The sequence below is a fragment of the Neophocaena asiaeorientalis genome, unplaced genomic scaffold (genome assembly GCF_003031525.2).
Source record: "Neophocaena asiaeorientalis asiaeorientalis breed wild unplaced genomic scaffold, Neophocaena_asiaeorientalis_V1.1 scaffold55, whole genome shotgun sequence".
NCBI classification, from domain to species: Eukaryota; Metazoa; Chordata; class Mammalia; order Artiodactyla; family Phocoenidae; genus Neophocaena; species Neophocaena asiaeorientalis.
The window spans coordinates 8579873-8599481 of NW_020175684.1; the positions used below are offsets into that span (position 1 = coordinate 8579873).

The 19609-nt window shown below is 36.0% G+C and overlaps 1 non-coding gene across 1 annotated transcript; it reads right to left on the bottom strand.

Moving 5' to 3' along the window:
* Window positions 1–1456: 1456 nt before the first annotated feature.
* On the bottom strand, window positions 1457–1587 carry LOC112390960 (small nucleolar RNA SNORA51). The gene has a single exon (XR_003001371.1). It is a non-coding gene; the product is annotated as a small nucleolar RNA SNORA51 (small nucleolar RNA).
* Between the last annotated feature and the right edge of the window lie 18022 nt (window positions 1588–19609).

Below are 19609 nucleotides of genomic sequence, written 5' to 3' on the forward strand. Positions count from 1 at the left end.
TTGATGACTGACTTCATAGATCTACTGACTAGTAGGGTTGAGAGTCCTTCATTGGACAGATGACAAACCTGGAAAAACTATTGTTTAAAGAGGAGAGAATTGGTCTCAGAACCAGATAATCTGGCAGAACCCCAACTGATCACTGAAAGGTTGTTTCACCAGTTCCTTTCCTTTAAATGATTATAAAATCTTGTTTGTTGTGAGGACTAGATGAAATAATGCTTGTAAAGTGCTTAGCACAGATTTTGAATCACTATAGGGGATAAATATCTATTGACTCTCAAAAAAGAGAAGATTGTACTTTACTAAAGGCCACAGGCTGAAGACAATCTAGGATCTAAGGAGATTTCATCTAAGGCCTGTTTACCCTAGAGGAATAGGTTTTTTTCAATCACTCCTTTATAGAATTGCATAGAACATAGGAGTTAAGGAAAATAAAGTGTAATAGAGAAAGCGAAATGATATAAGACTTCACTTTGGGTTTCCAGCCAACTAAAAGAAATGAATGATGGAACTTCCCTGGCAGTCTAGCTTAAGACTCTGCACTTCCAATGCAGCGGGTAAGGGTTCGATCCCTGGTTGGGGAACTAAGATCCCACATGCCATGGGCCATGGCCAAAAATAAATAAACAAACAAATAAATAAATAAATAAATGATGCCTTCCTGATACAGTTAATAACCTGGTGCAGAAATGAATTAGAATTCTGAAAAAGGAGGCTCAACTAAGCTTATTTGCACAAAACCTCTTTCAACTAAATACAGAGGGATTGAAAACTTCTTGAGTTTTTCCAATCCTATTTGAGAGAAAACAGAAGAAAGAGTTAGAATGATTACATCAATTTATATGATTCTCATCAATAGGAAGTAACTGATTGGTTCCTGGTTAGAAAAGTATGATAGAAACTTAGGGAGACGAAGCCATGCCATTTCACTTTATTGTTTATAGTATCAAAGGGCTGGAAGGAAGAGTCCAGTGTGAGCTGCCATCTTTAGGAAGATAAGCTTTAAAATGTTCAGAATAAAGAAATTCCTAGCTTGAAATTCTGAAAGATAGAATGTTTTGAGAGAAGAGATAAACTTAAAAATGCTATAGTTTTAACTATAATCACAGATGTTTTCAATCCTAAAATAAAGGGAGATGAATATTTTAAAAATGGTGTCTCTATAATGAAGTTATAGAAATAAAACAACATAGAAGTTAGGAGTTTAGGTTTTGGAGCCAGATTGCCTAAGTTTAAATGTCAACTGTTGCATTCACACATGGAGTGATACTGTCAAGTTACTCAACCTCTCAGAGCCTCGGTTTCCCTGTTAAGAAGTAGAAGATATACTTTTACCTACATTTTAGGATTTTGTAAGAATAAAATGAGTAAAGAACTTACCAAACTTACCAGAGTTTCATGTGTAGAAAAAAATAAATTATAGGTATCATTATTAGTTTCTTTCCCCTCAACTCCATGTCCCCCTATTCATAATACAGACTAGGCAAAGGACCTGGGCTGAGGTGTACATAGAATAGATTTATTCTGCCTCCTCATTCTGTACAGTTATTATAAGCAAACAGCCTGTGTAAGCACTAAGAAGCCTCAAGGTATTATTAAAAGGAAAAGTTATAGAATACAGATAGCAAAGAATGTTATAAAATTACTGTGTACACACTAAGATAGTCAAAAGGGAGGCATAACCCAATTGAGCAGAGTCATACAAACAATATGCTTTTCCCATTACAGCAATATGATGAACGAGAAAAAGATAAACTTAACTATGTTCAGTAATGTAACACTGAGGGATAAAAAGAAAAGTAAATGGACTCTCATTTTTCTTGAGAATTATCTGATAAGAATAATCTGCAGAAGGAAAGGGATAGGAATGAACATAAATAGAACCGAAGATAAATGAACATTGGATGAGCAAACATCTAGGATGCTTTAAACAACTAAAAGTCTTGTCTTTAGAATAAATTGTATATGATTGGATAAAGATTTTTATTAAAATGTAGAGATTGAAAAGGTTCTGGAAAAGTGGAGAAAAACAAATGTCTTCCAGCATTCCAAAAGCGAAAAGAATGAATTCCACACTTAGCAGTATTATTAGTGGTAATAATAGTAATTGTGGTAGTAGTAGCAGCAACAGCAGCAGTAATAATAGTAGCTAATATTAGTTGCATACTTACTATGGACTACCATAGTACATGAAATACTTAAATCGATTTTAACTTCAAAAAATTATATAAAATATGTATTATTATTCATATTCTACATATAAGAAAAATAAGGCTCAAAGAAGTTGAGTAACTTGACCAAAGTCATGAAAGTATGCAAATGTGGAGCAGAAATGGAACCCAAGCAGCTTGACTCAGGCGTCTTTGTTTTAACCCTGTTCAGTAATGAATATACTACATTTTTGAAGTGTATTTAACTTTAGTTTGCTGGGGCATTATGTTATAGATATCTAAAGTAAATAATATGTAGGCTTTATTTGAAAAACAATTTTGAGAGAAATAGAATGCATCATAACTTTTCAATCTGTCTGTTCTATTTCTTGCTAAGAAATAATAATAATATGACATTTGGTCAAGGTGACTTGACTTGCTGACCAAACATTTGCATGGTGTCTTTATTGAATTTTGTGTTGTTTTATTTTCCAGCTAGTTGTTTCATGACTCCTTGACATCTCTAACAAAAACTAATAGCATGAAAAACAGTGATAAATTGGGATTGTCCAGCACAGTACCAAAGTTGATGCTTCAGCATATTTGTTGATGGTGTAAAGACTACAGTTATAATAAAAGAGCTCCACCCATTTCTCATGTAAATTATTTGATGACACAAAGACTAGGGAGCTACTACTATATTGTTTGGAAGTTAGTGGCCTATTTTTTAAAACAATTTTTTCTCTGCTTTCCTTCTCTACTTACCTTGAAGTCAAAAGATCGCTTCAAGGTGTTAGAAAGCCTGACTTCTATGAGTATGGAAGATTGGATATAGAATTCTAAATTGACAGTCTTTTACTTTCTGGATGTTAAAAATGCAGTTCATTAGTATCTGTTGAGAAGTATGCAATTATTTTCATGCTTATTCATTTGGAGGTAATGTGTCTTTTATCTCTGGATTCTTTAAAGATTTACTCTTTATAATAGTTTTTAGTAATTTGATAACAAGGCTCAATGGTTTTCCCTTCCTTTCTTCCTCTCTATCTCTTCCTTCCTTCTTTCTTTTTATTTATTTAATTTTTCACCTTATCTTTATTATTGACTAAGGTATAGGGTTGTAGTATGGAACATATTTTCAAACTCATTTCATATATACTTTCATTTTTGTTCTATTAATAGAGCCAAATTTGTCAATTTCACATAGTAGGTCTCCAAGGTATTGAACTGAATCAGCCTGAGAAATATTTTTCCCTACTCAGAGATACTCCTATGAAACAATTTAAAATTCCAAAGAAATATATAGGAGATTATACTATAAAAGCAAATAATAGAAGTTAAAAAGCATGTAATTACATATTTTACCTGTGCCAATTTTCTGCTGGATTTCTGAGAAAATTCAGTACCTTATCTCTTGCAGAAACTCTGAATTTGACCTCTGCCATTCATTTGATTGTTCCTTCAGTAAGTTGCAAATGTCACTTTTTATCTTATGAAATTTGTACTAATGTACTAACACTTTCTTTTCCACATTTCTTTTGTTCAAAGTAAAATCAATTTGATTAACAGAAAGAAAAAATTCTACTGAGATTTAGCCTGTATCGCTATCATTACCAGTAACATCACCAAAGGCTCACTGAACTAGAATATAATATTAAAGTGCAACTTAGCATTATATGGAAAAATAATTATTATACTCAAATAAGGAATGTTTTAGATAGAGAAAATAGCTTTAGTCAATAAGGAAAATTCAGTGAAAAAAGTAGAATGTACTTTAGACTTTGAAGTAAGTCAATGAAGTAATCTCTTACATTATAATTCAACTCATAGACATAGGTAGATAATATCTCTTTCAGAAATTCAAAAATTTAGGAGTTTAATTAAAAACATTTTCATTTGGGGTCATGCAGAATCTGATTATTATTATTCATCACATAAAGAAGGATCAAAATTTATTATCTTACTGAGTGAAAAATTATTTTGTAAAATAATTATAAATTATATCTTACTTTATAATTTGTACAATCTGCTCACACATTAAAAATATGACACTTATGAAATAATATTCTCAAGAGCAAAATGTGATATCTATTATAATTGAACTATTTTCTTGACTAAATAATTGATTTTGTGGTTTCTTTCTTTCTTTAGTCATTCTTTTTCTAAAAATGTGGTTCCAGCTACAAAATTTCATATGCCAAATTCTGGAAAGGTATCTAACACATAAGCTCATACACAGCCTTATTAAAACATCTGTTTCATACAATACAATCTGTGAAAGATATCACATTTAAAATTCTGCATTCCTGAAATCGATAAAGGAAAGGTTTGTAGAATAGAATTTCTAGCAAGAAATGATAGCATGGAAGGAGGCCCAAATTGGCTGAAATTGCTAATATAATCTAAAAATATGTACAGAGTAAGATGAACTAAAGCAAGATTAAAAGAGCAATGTTTTTATTCATTTTTTTTCTTCATACTTTTAAGAATTTTCTCATTTGTTTGAAGCAAAAGAAACTTTTTGGACCATGTCCTTTAAGGCCTGTTTCTCTTGCTGGTTCCTTAGGCTATAAACGAAGGGATTCAATAAAAGGGTAACCAAGGTATCGAGCACAGCTACTCCTTTGCTTAAAGTCACTCTATCATTTGCTGATGGTTTTATGTACATGAAGATGCAGCTGCCATAAGAAATGGGAACTACAATCATGTGGGAAGAACATGTAGAAAAGTCTTCGGTCCTTAGCTGAGCAGGAGGGAATTTGAGAACTGTCTTGATGATATAACCATAGGAGAGAATCACTAACATCAGTGTGACCATCAGTGCCTTTCTTTTTTTCTTTCTTCCTTCCTTCCTTCCCTCCTTCCTTCTTCCTTCCTTCCTTCCTTCCTCCCTCCCTCCCTCCCTCCCCCCTCTCTCTCTTTTTTCTTTCTTTCTCTTTCTTTCTTTCTTTCTTTCTTTCTTTCTTTCTTTCTTTCTTTCTTTCTTTCTTTCTTTCTTTCTTTCTTTCTCTGTGCAAGATACGTATGTACATGCACACAGACAAAAAGTCTTCAGGCTTGCATAGCCATATCGTCTTTCTTTTTTCTCTGTGCATGTAGGTTTATCCTGCTTGGAGTTTGTTGAGATTCTTGGAAATGTAGGTTGATAGTTTTCATCAAATTTAGAACACAATTGGCCATTATTTCATTAAATATTTTTCTGGCTCCCTCTTCTTTCAGGCACTTCCATTACACAGATGTTAAACCACTTAATATTGTTCTAGAAGTCACTAAGTCATTTATTTTTATTAGACTTTTCTCTCTGTATTTCATTTTGGGTGGATTCTATTACTATTTCCACTTTTAAATCTCTGTTTTTCTCCTCTTCTCTCCTCTTTTCTTCTCATTATGCTTATGCTTTTCTTTAAATAATGGAGTACTTGAATATAATTATAAAGGCTGTTTTGACATGTTTGACTGCTAATTACATCATCTCTGACGTTGTTTTAAAATGTAAGTTCTTTTATTATTCAGTTATGATAAGGCCAACGGATCAAGAGACAATTGCTATTGAAAAGATAACTTACTATATTCACAGTCTCGAGAGGATGAGGCATACCACTCTGTGAGGGGTCACACAGGGTCAGTCAGGAGGCAGTGAGAGTGAGGGGAAAACGTGGACACCTTTGTTGTGGTTTTTGTCAGAAATATAGGAGAGTTGGTATAAGAAAGTTTGGAGCTGACTATTTTGAATAATTTGAGTAATGCATAAGGCTTGTCTCTAGTTGTCTGGTACCTGGCCCTGGGTTGATTAGGGCAGTGGAATAGTGGCCCTGAGTGAGAGAGCCTGAGAAAGAAGTTGGTTGGGGTGTGCACTCAGGATTTGTTAGTTTGCATGTGAAAGGTGTGTTTCCAGATAAGTCCTTTACTGTCTCTAGGAATTGGCTGACTCTGGAAGGTCCAGTCCCTCCAGGGTCAGCAAGGCCCCAAAACATCAAAGCATCAAATACAGAAACTAGAAAATGTTGTTGTTACAGATATCTCTGTATTCACATTTATACGGATTGATTTTTCTCCCAGTTATGGTAGTATCTCCCTGCTTCTTGGACTGTTTAGTACTTTTTGATTAGATGTTGAATATTGTGAAATCAGACTCGGGTCTGGAAACTTTTGTGTTTCTTTAAGAGTGTGACTTTTGTTTTGGTAGGCAGTTAAATTACTTGCAGATTAGTTTTATCCCTTTGATTTGTGTTTTAAGTTTTACTAGAATGGGTCTAAATAGATGTCACTCCAATAAGGTGCTTTCAGCCCTAATACCAAGGCAGAAATTTACTTTTCTTTATGGGATCATTTTTTTCCTTATTAATGAAAATCATGAATGCTTACAATACACTAATAACTGTACTAGAACTGTGCAACAAAACATGGAAAAGGTGAGACACTATTTTCTCATAAAACTGTTAAGTAGAGTTAGGCATATGAACTAAATATTTGACTGACAATGGCACATGAAAAGTGTGATACTGTACAGATATTTGGCCAATAATAAAGTACACAAATATGATAATACTTAAATTACAATGGATTCAGAGTAGTAAAGCCTGGAATAGTCTGGTAGGGCTTTACAAAAGGTACATGCTTTAGAATTTGAGTGTCTCTTATGTGTTGCTAGCCTAGTATTATTCTAGGTTGTAGAAATAGCATGACAGAATACATCCCTGGCTAGAAGGAGCTTATCATCTTTTGAGGGAGAAAAACAAGTAAATAGTACTACTAGAAGGATAATTTTTTGTGCTATGACAACAGTAGATATGTAAACTAGTTATTAGGCATCAGGGAAACCTTCCAAGAGAAAGTTGTATTAACTGAGACCAAATGATTACTAAAATTCAGTCAGATAAAGGAGCAAGAGAATAAGGAGAAGAGTTAGAAGTGATTCATAGCAGAGGAGATGGCATGAGTAAAAACTTAGTGGCACAAGAATAGTGAACATTTGTGGAATGAAAAGTGTAGTAGTTTGGTACTGCTGGAACATGGTAGTTAGAAAGAATGAAATGTGGTCTATAGCAAGACTAGATAGGTAGACAGAGGCCATATAATGGAGTGTTTGCAATATAATATGAAAGGGATTGTATCTTAACCTGAGAGCAATGGGATCACTCAAATGGTTTTCAGTAGTGAGTGTTATACATATGGAAAGATGCATAGTTAATAAATCTATGAACATGAAGCTTAGGAGAAAGAGCTGAGATAATATTCAATGCTGAACCTTGAAGGATAAAGAGAAGATGCATCATGTGTATTACGTTGCTAGAGCTGCCATAGCAAAGTACCACAAATTGGGTGGCTTAAACAATAAGAACAGTTATGAAGGCTAGTGATTTGAGAACAAGGAATTGGTGGGGTTGGTTCCTTTTGAGGGCTCTGAAAAGAAATCTGTTCCATTCCTCTCTCCTTGGCTGGTAGATGACTCTCTTCTCTCTGTGTCTTTACATTGTCTTCTCTCTCTACATTTGTATGTCCAACTTTCCCCTTCTTATAAGCACATCAAACATATCGGATGAAGGCCCAACTTAATGAACTCATTTTATATTGATTACTTCTATAAAGACCTTATACCCAAATAAAGTCACATTCTGGGGTGAGAAAAGCTAGGGCTTCAACGTATGAATATTTAAAGGACACTATTCAACCCATAAGACCATGCATATAAGAGTTGGAAAGGGAGAATGACTAAGCTGTCCAAACACACATAATGGTTAGAGATAATTAACTCACATTCCTGTAGTTGCAACACCTATGAAGGAAAATAAAACAGATAAACATAGGAAGTAAATAATGCTGACAGTCATTATAACATAATAGATTAGCTCTGAGAAAGTTATGAAGTAGAAAAATTTTGCATTGAGACATCTTTCTCTGCTGTGTTGAGAAATGATGATTTTTAGAATTCTACTGCCCATTTTGGTTTATAAATTCTCCATTTAAAAATGAATTACAGTTTCATCCCTCTAGGGGTTGGTTACTAGGCTATAGGACCACTGATATTATTTTTGCCTTGTTACCAAATAAAGATAATGGTCATTTTTATCCACTTCTTTTAGCCTTTAAGTCAGGGTGTGATTAAATAAAATTCCATGAATAACTTGATCACTATGAAATGAAATCTGCCTCACTACGTTTGCATTCAGTTGGTTACATCAGCTGCTGTTTCAAAGTTCTTCTCTCAGCAACAATAAAATACTCAGCCTTGATATTCCCATAGAGAATAGAATGAATTCTTTTGACCTGGAGCTATAACTAATGGCAAAGTTGTAGAAAAGTCACACCCATGTTAAAATAGATGCATTGCTCTTACCTCTAAAAAGACAAGCATTATTAAAAATGAAGTCATGTTTTAATATTTTTTCAGCTCAAGAATTAAGTGCTAATTTATTTCTTCCCTGAATTTGTTGAAAACTATTTTATTGCTTGAGGCAGTACTCAGGAAATCAGGATTCTGGATTTTGACTTGAGTCCACCATTTTGTATTATGTTTTGCAGGTTTTGGCTTCATTGTGTTTTCCCACAGCTTCCTAGCTTTCTGCATAAAATAGGCCAGTTAACAGGAGCCTTAACTATCTAAACTTTAATTACATAAAGAGAGACAGACTCGATTTGCTACCGTTCCTAAAAATTCTAACTTAGGACTGATGCCCATTCCCCATCAATTAACTGTGTCCAGGTGTGGAATCTTGGAGAAAGATACTGCCCATCTTGGGTCAGATAATGATTGCTAGAGAAAGCTATTATGAACAAGAGCTATGGAACTAATTGCACATGTGAGTACTCGTAGGAAACATACGTATGGATTCAAAGAGAGGTGAAATATGAAGGAGCAAAGCAATTTTCAGAAAACTGAATGTGCTGAGTAGATATCTCCTTAAATAGGTATCCCACAATTTTGTTTCTTTAAACCTTGATTAAATTATATATTCATTCTTAATTCATTTTCAGTGAAACCTTTTTGAGTATCTCTGTGGCTGGCACTGCTCTAGGGTTTGATATAAAACAATAAATAAAACAAAATCCATGACATCATGTTGCTTACTTTCTGGTGTGGGGTTAGCAGATGGGCAGTAAACAAATAAAGACATGAATTAAATACCTGCCTAATGGTGTAAGAACCGTAGAGAAAAGTTAAAAAAGTAAATAGGGAGAGGAAAAACTAAATTGACAGTTCAGATGCTGTGTTATATTTGTGATTAGCAAGATCTCTCTTTCTGATAAGATGATATTTAAATAAAGACCAGAAAGAAGTGAAGGAGTGACCCATGGGGCTCTCTGAAGAAGGAACATTCTTGTTTCAGGAAATGGCATATTAAAATCACCTAAAATGAACAAAATTTTATTTTGTTCTTCATTTTTACTACCTTTCCCTGTTTTATTATTATTTTGATGTCTTATTTTATATCATTTTTACTTTGTGTACCCCTTAACTACTTGTTATAGTTATAGATGATTTTACTACTTTTGTCCTTCATAAGTGGTTTTCAAAGTGGTTATATCATTACCTCTACTATATGTTTGCCTTTAGCAGTGAGGTTTTTTCTTTTACATATTTTCTTATTTTTAGCTATTGCCCTTTTTTTTTTTCAGCTTAAAGAAATCCTTTTAAAATTCATTGTAAGGCTGGTTGGGTGTTGATAAACTCCTTAAACTTTTGCTTTATGGGAAACTCTTTATCTCTCCTTCAATTCTGAATGATAATCTTGCCAAGCAGAGTATTCTTGATTGGGAGTTTTCTCCTTTCAACACTTTAAATATATCATGCCACTCTCTTCTGCAAAGTTGCAGCTGAAGAATCAGTTGCTGGTCTTATGGGGGTTCCTTTGTACACAACTAGTTTTTTTCTCTTGTTTTTTTTTAAGATTCTTATATTTAAAATTTGACATTTTAGTGACAATACGTTTTGATGTGGACCTCTTTGGGTTTATCTTGTTTGGGACATATTGTGCTTTCTGGACCTAGATGTATGTTTCCTTCCCCAGGTTAAAAGTCTTCAGCCATTATTTCTTCAAACATGTCTTCTTCCCCTTTGTCTCTCTCTTCTCTTTCTGGAACCTGTAAAATGAGAATGTTAGTATGCTCGATGTTGTCCCACAGGTCTCTTAAATTTCCCTCATTTTTAAAAATTCTTTTTTCTATTAGCTATTCTATTTGGGTGATTTCCACTACCTCGTCTTCCAGGTCACTGATCCATTTTTCTGTAACATCTAGTCTGCTGTAGATTCCCTCTACAGTATCATTCAGTTCAGTTACTGTATTCTTTGGCTGTGTGAGTTCTGTTTGGAACTTGCCTATATTTTCTATGTCTCACTGTCTTCATCTTTTATTCTTCTGGGATCTGTGTGCATTTTTTCATTTATTTTTAAAATCTTTATTGGAGTATAATTGCTTTACAATAGTTTGTTAGTTTCTGTTTTAGAGCAAAGTGAATCAGCTATACATATACATATATCCCCATATCTCCTCCCTCTTGCATCTCTCTCCTACTCTTCCTATCTCAGTGCTCTAGGTGGCCACAAAGCACCGAGCTGATCTCCCTGTGCTATGTGGCTGCTTCCTACTAGCTATCTATATTATATTTGGTAGTGTATATATGTCCATGCCACTCTCTCACTTCATCCCAGCTTACCTTTCTCCCTCCCTGTGTTCTCAAGTCTATTCTCTACGTCTGCGTCTTTATTACTGTCCTGCCCCTAGGTTCTTCAGAACTATTATTTTTGGTCACATACAGTATTTGTTTTTCTCTTTCTAACTTACTTCACTCTGTATGACAGACTCTAGGTCCATCAACATCACTACAAATAAATCAATTTTGTTTCATTTTATGTCTGAGTAATACTCCATTGTATATATGAGCCAGATCTTCTTTATCCATTCATCTGTTGATGGACACTTAGGTTGCTTCCATGTCCTGACTATTGTAAATAGAGCTGCAATGAACATTGTGGTACATGACTCTTTTTGAATTATGGCTTTCTCAGGGTATATGCCCAGTAGTGGAATTGCTGTGTCGTAAGGTAGTTCTATTTTTAGTTTTTTAAAGAACCTCCATACTGTTCTCCATAGTGGCTGTATTAATTTACAACCAACCAACAGTACAAGAGGGTTCCCTTTTCTCCACACCCTCTCCAGCATTTATTGTTTGTAGATTTTTTATGATGGCCATTCTGACTGGTGTGAGGTGATACCTCACTGTGGTTTTAATTTGCGTTTCTCTAATGACTAGTGATGTTGAGCATTCTTTCATGTGTTTGTTGGCAATCTGTGTATCTTCTTTGGAGAAATGTCTATTTAGGTCTTCTGCCCATTTTTGGATTGGGTTGTTTGTTTTTTTGATATTGAGCTGCATGAGATTGTATATTTTGGAGATTAATCCTTTGTCAGTTGCTCCATTTGAAAATATTTTCACCCATTATGAGGGTTCTCTTTTTGTCTTGTTTATGGTTTCCTTTGCTGTGCAAAAGCTTTGAAGTTTCATTAGGTCCCATTTATTTATTTTTGTTTTTATTTCCATTTCTTTAGGAGGTGGGTCAAAACGGATCTTGCTGTGATATATGTCACAGAGCGCTTTTCCTATGTTTTCCTCTAAGAGTTTTATAGTGTCCAGTCTTACATTTAGGTCTTTAATCCATTTTGAGTTTATTTTTGTGTATGGTGTTAGGGAGTGTTCTAATTACATTCTTTTACATGTAGCTGTCCACTTTTCCCAGCACCACATATTGAAGAGTCTGTCTTTCTCCATTGTATAGTCTTGCCTCCTTTATCAAAAATAAGGAGACCATAAGTGAGTGGATTTATCTCTGGGCTTTCTATCCTGTTCCATTGATCTATATTTCTGTTTTTGTGCCAGTACCATACTGTCTTGATTACTTTAGCTTTGTAGTATAGTGTGAACTCAGGGAGCCTGATTCCTCTAGCTCCCTTTTTCTTTCTCAAGATTTATTTGGCTATTCAGAGTCTTTTGTGTTCCCTTACAAATTGTGCAATATTTTGTTCTAGTTCTGTGAAAAATGTCATTGGTAGTTTGATAGGGATTGCATTGAATCTATAGATTGCTTTCTGTAGTATAGTCATTTTCACAATGTTGATTCTTCCAATCCAAGAACATGGTATATCTCTCCACCTGTTTGTATCATCTTTAATTTCTTTCATCAGTGTGTTATAGATCTCTGCATACAGGTCTTTTTTCTCCTTAGGTAGGTTTATTCCTAGGTATTTTATTCTTTTTGTTGCAATGGTAAATCGGAGTGTTTCCTTAAATTCTCTTTCAGATTTCTCATCATTAGTTTATAGGAATGCAAGAGATGTCTGTGCATTAATATTGTATCCTGCTACTTTACCAAATTCATTGATTAGCTCTAGCAGTTTTCTGGTAGCATCTTTAGGATTCTCTACTTATAGTATCATGCCATCTGCAAGCAGTGACAGCTTTACTTCTTTTCTGATTTGGATTCCTTTTATCTTTCTCTTCTCTGATTGCTGTGGCTAAAACTTCCGAAACTATGTTGAATAATAGTGGTGAGTGTGAATAACCTTGTCTTGTTCCCGATTTAGAGGAAATGGTTTCAGGTTTTCTACCATTGAGAACAATGTTGGCTATGGGTTTGTCATATATGGCCTTTATTATGTTGAGGTAAGCTCCCTCTATGCCGACTTTCTTGAGGGTTTTTATCATAAATGGTGTCAAATTTATTTATAAGCTTTTTCTGCATCTATTGAGATGATTATATGGTTTTTCTCCTTCAATTTGTTAATATAGTTTATCACATTGATTGATTTGTGTATATTGAAGAATCCTTGCATTTCTGTGATAAACTCCACTTGATCATGGTGAATGACACTTTTAATGTGCTGTTGGGTTCTGTTTGCTAGTATTTTGTTGAGCATTTTTGCATCTAGGTTTATTAGTGATATTGGCCTGTAGCTTTCTTTCTTTGTGACATCTTTGTCTGGTTTTGGTATCAGGGTGACAATGACCTTGTAGAATGAGTTTGGGAGTGTTCCTCCCTCTGCTATATTTTGGAAGGGTTTGAGAAGGCTGAGTGTTAGTGCTTCTCTAAATGTTTGATAGAATTTGCCTGTGAAGCCTTCTGGTCCTGGGCTTTTGTTTGTTGGAGAATTTTTAATCACAGTCTCAATTTCAGTGCTTGTGATTGATCTGTTTATATTTTCTATTCCTTCCTGGTTTAGCCTTGGAAGGTTGTGCTTTTCTAAGAATTTGTCCATTTCTTCCAGGTTGTTCAATTTATTGGCATATAGTTGGTTGTAGGAATCTCTCATGATCCTTTTTTTTTTCTTCAGTGTCAGTTTTTACTTCTCCTTTTTCATTTCTAATTCTATTGATTTGAGTCTTGTTATTTTCTTGATGAGTCTGATGGTTTATCAATTTTGTTTATCTTCTCAAAAAACCAGCTTTTGGTTTTATTGATATTAGCTATTGTTTCCTTCATTTATTTTTCATTTATTTCTGATCTGTTTTTTATGATTTCTTTCCTTCTGCTAACTTTGTTTTTTTTTCTTTTTTTTTTTTTTTTTTTTTCTTTTCTCTCTATTTGCTTTAGGTGTAAGGTTAGGTTGTTTATTTGAGATGTTTCTTTTTTCTTGGGGTAGGATTGTATTGCTATAAACTTCCCTTAGAACTGCTTTTGCTAGGTTTCGGGTTGTTTTCATTGTGATTTTTTTCTAGGTATATTTTGATTTCCTCTTTGATTTCTTCAGTGATCTCTTTGTTATTTATTTGTGTATTGTTTAGCCTCCATGTGTTTGTAATTTTTACAAGTTTTTTCCTGTAATTGATATCTAGTCTCATAGTATTGTGGTTGGAAAAGATACTTGATACAATTTTAATTTTCTTAAATTTACCAAAGCTTGATTTGCATCCCACGAATGATCTATCCAGGAGAATGTTCCATGAGCATTTGAGAAGAAAGTGTATTTTATTGTTTTTGGGTGGAATGTTCTATATATATCAATTAAGTCCATCTTGTTTAATGTATCATTTAAAGCTTGTGTTTCCTTATTTATTTTTATGGTGGATGATTTGTCCATTGGTGAAAGTGGGGTGTTAATGTCCGCTACTATGATTGTGTTACTGTCAATTTCCCCTTTTACAGCTGTTAGCATTTGGCTTATATACTGAAGTGCATCTATGTTGGGTGCATAAATATTTACAATTGTTATATCTTCTTGGATTGATCCCTTGATCATTATGTAGTGTCCTTCTTTGTGTCTTGTAATTGTCTCTATTTTAAAGTCTATATTTTCTGATATGAGAATTGCTACTCCAGCTTCCTTTGATTTCCATTTGCATGGAATATTTTTCCATCCCCTCATTTTCAGTCTGTCTGTGTCCCTAGGTCTGAAGTGGGTTTCTTGTAGGCAGCATATATACAGCTCTTGTTTTTGTGTCCATTAAGCCAGTCTATGTCATTTGGTTAGAGTATTTAGTCCATTTACATTTAATGTAGTTATTGATATGTATGTTCCTATTACCATTTTCTTAATTGTTTTGGGCTTGTTATTGTAGGTCTTCTCCTTCTCTTGTGTTTCCTGCACAGAGAAGTTCCTTTAGCATTTGTTGTAAAGCTGGTTTGTTGGTGCTGAATTCTCTTAGCTTTTGCTTGTCTGTAAAGGTTTTGATTTCTCCGTCAAATCTGAATGAGATCCTTGCTTGGTAGAGTAATCTTAGTTGTAGATTTTTTTTTTTTTTTCCCTTTCATCACTTTAAATATGTCGTGCCACTGCCTTCTGGCTGGCAGAGTTTCTGCTGAAAGTTCAGCTGTTAACCTTATGGGGATTCCCTTGTATGTTATTTGTTGTTTTTCCCTTGCTGCTTTTAATATGTTTTCTTTGTATTTAATTTTTGATAGTTTGATTAATATGTGTCTTGGCATGTTTCTCCTTGGATTTATCCTGTATGTGACTCTGCACTTCCTGGACTTGATTGACTATTTCCTTTCCCATATTAGGGAAGGTTTCAACTATAATCTCTTCAAATATTTTCTCAGTCCCTTTCTTTTTCTCTTCTTCTGGGACCCCCATAATTCAAATGTTGGTGAGTTTAATGTTGTCCCAGAGGTCTCTGAAAGTGTCCTCAGTTGTTTTCATTCTTTTTTCTTTATTCTGCTTTGTAGTAGTTATTTCCACTAGTTTATATTGCATGTCACTTATCTGTTCTTCTGCCTCAGTTATTCTGCTATTGATTCCTTCTAGAGAATTTTTAATTTCATTTATTGTGTTGTTCTTCATGTTTTGTTTGCTCTTTAGTTCTTCTAGGTCCTTGTTAAACATTTCTTTTATTTTCTCCTTTTTATTTCCAAGATTTTGGATCATGTTTACTCTCATTACTCTGAATTATTTTTCAGGTAGACTGCCTATTTCCTCTTCATGTGTTTGGTTTTGTTGGCTTTTATCTTGATCTTTCATCTGCTGTGTGTTTCTCTGTCTTCTCATTTTGCCTAATTAACTGTGTTTGGGGTCTGCTCTTTGCAGGCTGCAGGCTCATAGTTCCCGTTTTTTTTTTTTGGTGTCTGCGCACAGTGGCTAAGGTTGGTTCAGTGGGTTGTGTAGGCTTCCTGGTGGAGGGCACTTGTTCCTGTGTTCTCGTGGATGAGTCTGGACATTGTCTTTCTTTGGCTTCTGTGTTTTGGGGTGTCTGTGAACTTACTATGATTTTAGGCAGCCTCTCTGCTAATGAATGGGGTTGTGTTCCTGTCTTGCTAGTTTTTTGGCATAGAGTTTCTAGCACTGTAGCTTGCTGGTCATTGAATGGAGTTTGGTCTTAATGTTGAGTTGGAGATCTTTGGGAGAACCTTTGCCATTTGATATTATGTGGAGCCAGGAGGTCTCTGGTGGACCAATGTCTTGAACTCAGCTCTGCCACCTCAGAGGCACAGGCCTGACACCAGCCAGAGCACCAAGTCCCTGTCAGTCACATGAATCAGAAGAAAAGGGAGAAAAAATGAAAGAAAGAAAAAAATAAATAAAATAAAGTTACTAAAATAAAAATATTAATACAAATAAAATAGTTTAAAAGTAATTAGAAAGAGAAAGAAAGAAAGAAGAGATCAACCAATCCAAAAAACAAATGCACTAATGATAACAAGTGCTAAAACAATAGTTAAAAAAAAAAAGACAGACAGAACCCTAAGACAAATGGTAAAAGCCAAGCTCTACAGACAAAGTCACACAAAGAAGCATACACATACACACTCACAAAAAGAAAAAGGAAAAAATTATATATATCTATATATTAAAAAAATGGAAGAGAGCAAACAACTCAATAAACAAATCTACCAATGATAATAAACTCTAAATACTAAACTAAGATAATCATAAAACCAGAAACACATTGGATGAAGAAAGCAAACCCCAAGTCTACAGTTGCTCCCAAAATACACCTCTTTAATTTTGGGATGACTCGTTGTTTATTCAGGTATTCCACAGATGTAAGGTACATCATGTTGATTGTGGAGATTTAATCTGCTGCTCCTAAGGCTGCTGGGAGAAATTTCCCTTTCCCTTCTTTGTTCACATAGCTTCTGGGGTTCAGCTTTGGATTTGGTCCTGCCTCTGTGTGTAGGTCACCTGAGGGTGTCTGTTCTTTGCTCAGACAGGACAGGGTTAAGTCACAGCTGATTAGGAGGCTCTGGCTCACTCAGGTCATTGCAAGGGAGGGTACGGAATCCTGGGTGATCCTGCAGCGGCAGAGGCCAGCATGACGTTACAAGAGTCTGAGGCACACCATATGTTCTCCTGGGGAAGTTGTCCCTGAATCACAGGACCCTGGCAGTGGCGGCCTGCACAGGCTCTGGGGAGGGGAGGTGTGGATAGTGACCTGTGCTTGTACACAGGCTTCTTGGTGGCTGCAGCAGCAGTCTTAGCATTTCTTGCCCATCTCTGGTGCCCGTGCTGATAGTTGCAGCTCACGCCCATCTCTGGAGCTCGTTTAGGCAGTGCTCTGAATCCCCTCTCCTCATGTACCCCAAAACAATGGTCTCTTGTCTCTTAGCAAGTTCCAGACATTTTCCTGGACTCCCTCCCAGCTAGCTGTGGTGCACTAGCTCCCTTCAGCCTGTGTTTAGGCAGCCAACCCCAGTCCTCTCCCTGGGATCTGACCTCCGAAGCCCAAGCCTCAGTTCCCAGACCCCACTCGCCCCAGCAGGTAAGCAGGGAGGCCTCTCAGGCTGGTGAGTTCTGGTTGGCACCTATCCTCTGTGTGGGAATCTGTCTGCTTTGCCCTCTGCACTCCTGTTGCTGAATTCTCCTCCATGACTCTGAAGCTTACCCCCTGCCACACCCCTGTCTCCACCAGTGAAGGGTCTTAGTGTGTGGAAACTTTTCCTCCTTCACAGCTCCCTGCCAGAAGTGCAGGACCCGTCCCTATTCTTTTGTCTCTGTTGTTTCTTTTTTCTTTTACCCTACCCAGGTTTGTGAGGAGTTTCTTGCCTTTTATGAAGTCTGAGGTCTTCTGCCAGCATTCTGTAGGTGTTCTGTAGGAGTTGTTCCACATGCAGATGTGTTTCTGATGTATTTGTGGTGAGGATGGTGATCTCCATGTCTTACTCCTCCACCATCTGCCATCTTGATGGTTTCTTCCCCGTGAGCATTGTTATGACCGTTATCTTGAATTCTTTATCAGGTAAATTACTTATCTCCATTTCATTAAGGGTTTTTTTTCCCCCCCTGGGGTTTATCTTGTTTCTTCATTTGGAACAGTTTCTTCTGTTTCTCCATTTTGCTTGACTCTCTGTGTTTGTTTTTGTGCATTACAAAAAACAGCCATCTCTCCCTGTATTGGAATGGTAGCCCTGTGTAGGAGATGAACCTTATTGTTTAACATTGATGTAGTTTTTTGTTGTCTCTCAAATTATCTCTCTCCACTTATTTCAGCCTCATGGGGTACATAAATGTGTTCCGGCTAAGCCTGGTGATCAATGGGGTGTCCCCTGTTTGGGCTGTGTGTGCCTGTTGGCTCTGACAGGTTGTGTGCACAACATTGGTGGAGGCAAGGCTCCTTGCCCATTGGTTATGGTGGCGTCACACAAGTGGCATGATGGGGGTGGGCTGTTTGCCTTTTGCAGCCATCACAGTCAGGTGCAAGTGGTGCAGGTGGGGGGAAGGGACTGCTCACCTATCACTTTTATCTGGTTAGAGTGAGATGGCAAAAATGGTGCCCACCAGCACCAATGCCAGCAACACTGAGGAAGCCCGTACTAATGGCAGCAGTCAGTTTTCTGTTCCTGGAGAGCGAACCAGGGGATTTCTGCCCCTCTGGCAGATGCTTTATTAGTAACTGAATCTCTCCTTCACATAAGGTCTAAGCTGTTTTCAAGTTGCTGCTTTTTGTGCTGGATCCTGGGGCAAATGGGTCTCTGTGTGAACCCTTTAAAAGCAGAATATTTTTTCTCTATAACCTTATGTTTCTCCTGAACATAAGACACATTGTTTTTCAAAGCCAGACATTTTGGGGCTCATCTTTCAGGTACAGGGCCCAAGTGTTCAGTTGACTGGTGTGGGGGAGAAGTTCCATTTTATATATGTGTGTATTTATTTATGTTTGACATCTCTCCAGATTGTGAGTTGCTACAGCTGGGTTGGGTTTTGATAAGTGTGTGTCTCTGCCTCTCCTACACATCTCCCTGTGGCCCTTTTATCCTTAGTTTTGGAGCAAGTGTTCACTTAGTTCTCAGGTTTTTTTCAGAGGGATTTGTTTCATACATAACTGTATATTTGTTGTGTCTGTGAGAGGAGGTGAATTCAGGATCTTCCTATACAGTCATCTTGAACTGCCTCATGATCTTCGTTTTGATGATTGGCAAATGAAAAAAAAAAAATCACTTAGTGAAGAAATTGGAGACTGCAGGTATGGAGAGTTGTAGTCATTACTTGGGTATTGTGACTCTTGGCTGAATGGCTTACCAGGTAGCATAGAAATGACATTTGAATTTCCCTCAAGTTTCCCCCCAGACTACCATGAACACAGAGTCTCAGAGTCATGCTAAATAAATATGGTTTAAAAAAGACTGACAATACAAAGGACCAATCATTAAAGAGAGTGTGATTTAAATATCTTAGGAAATAAAAAATTTACCAGCCATTGGCAGTAATGCCTTTATTATTTATTACTATTTTCTCATCTCTTCTTAAGAATGAGATGTCAAGGTAAATACGTGACAGGCTCCTCTAGTAACTAACTGCCCAGGAAACTATGTAGACTGGGAGAGACAGAATGTCAAAGACCTCCCTTCCTTTCATTCCATTCATTCCTCCCTCTTGCCTCCCTTGCTGGAATTCTACTAACATGCCCTTTTGATGTTGTTAACTTGAAATGTCTGTCATCCATCTCTGTTAGTTCTAGAGAGCTTCGATTTTAGATTTAGGGCACAATATAATATTTACTAAGGCTAAATTAGTAGTTGGTAATAATTATA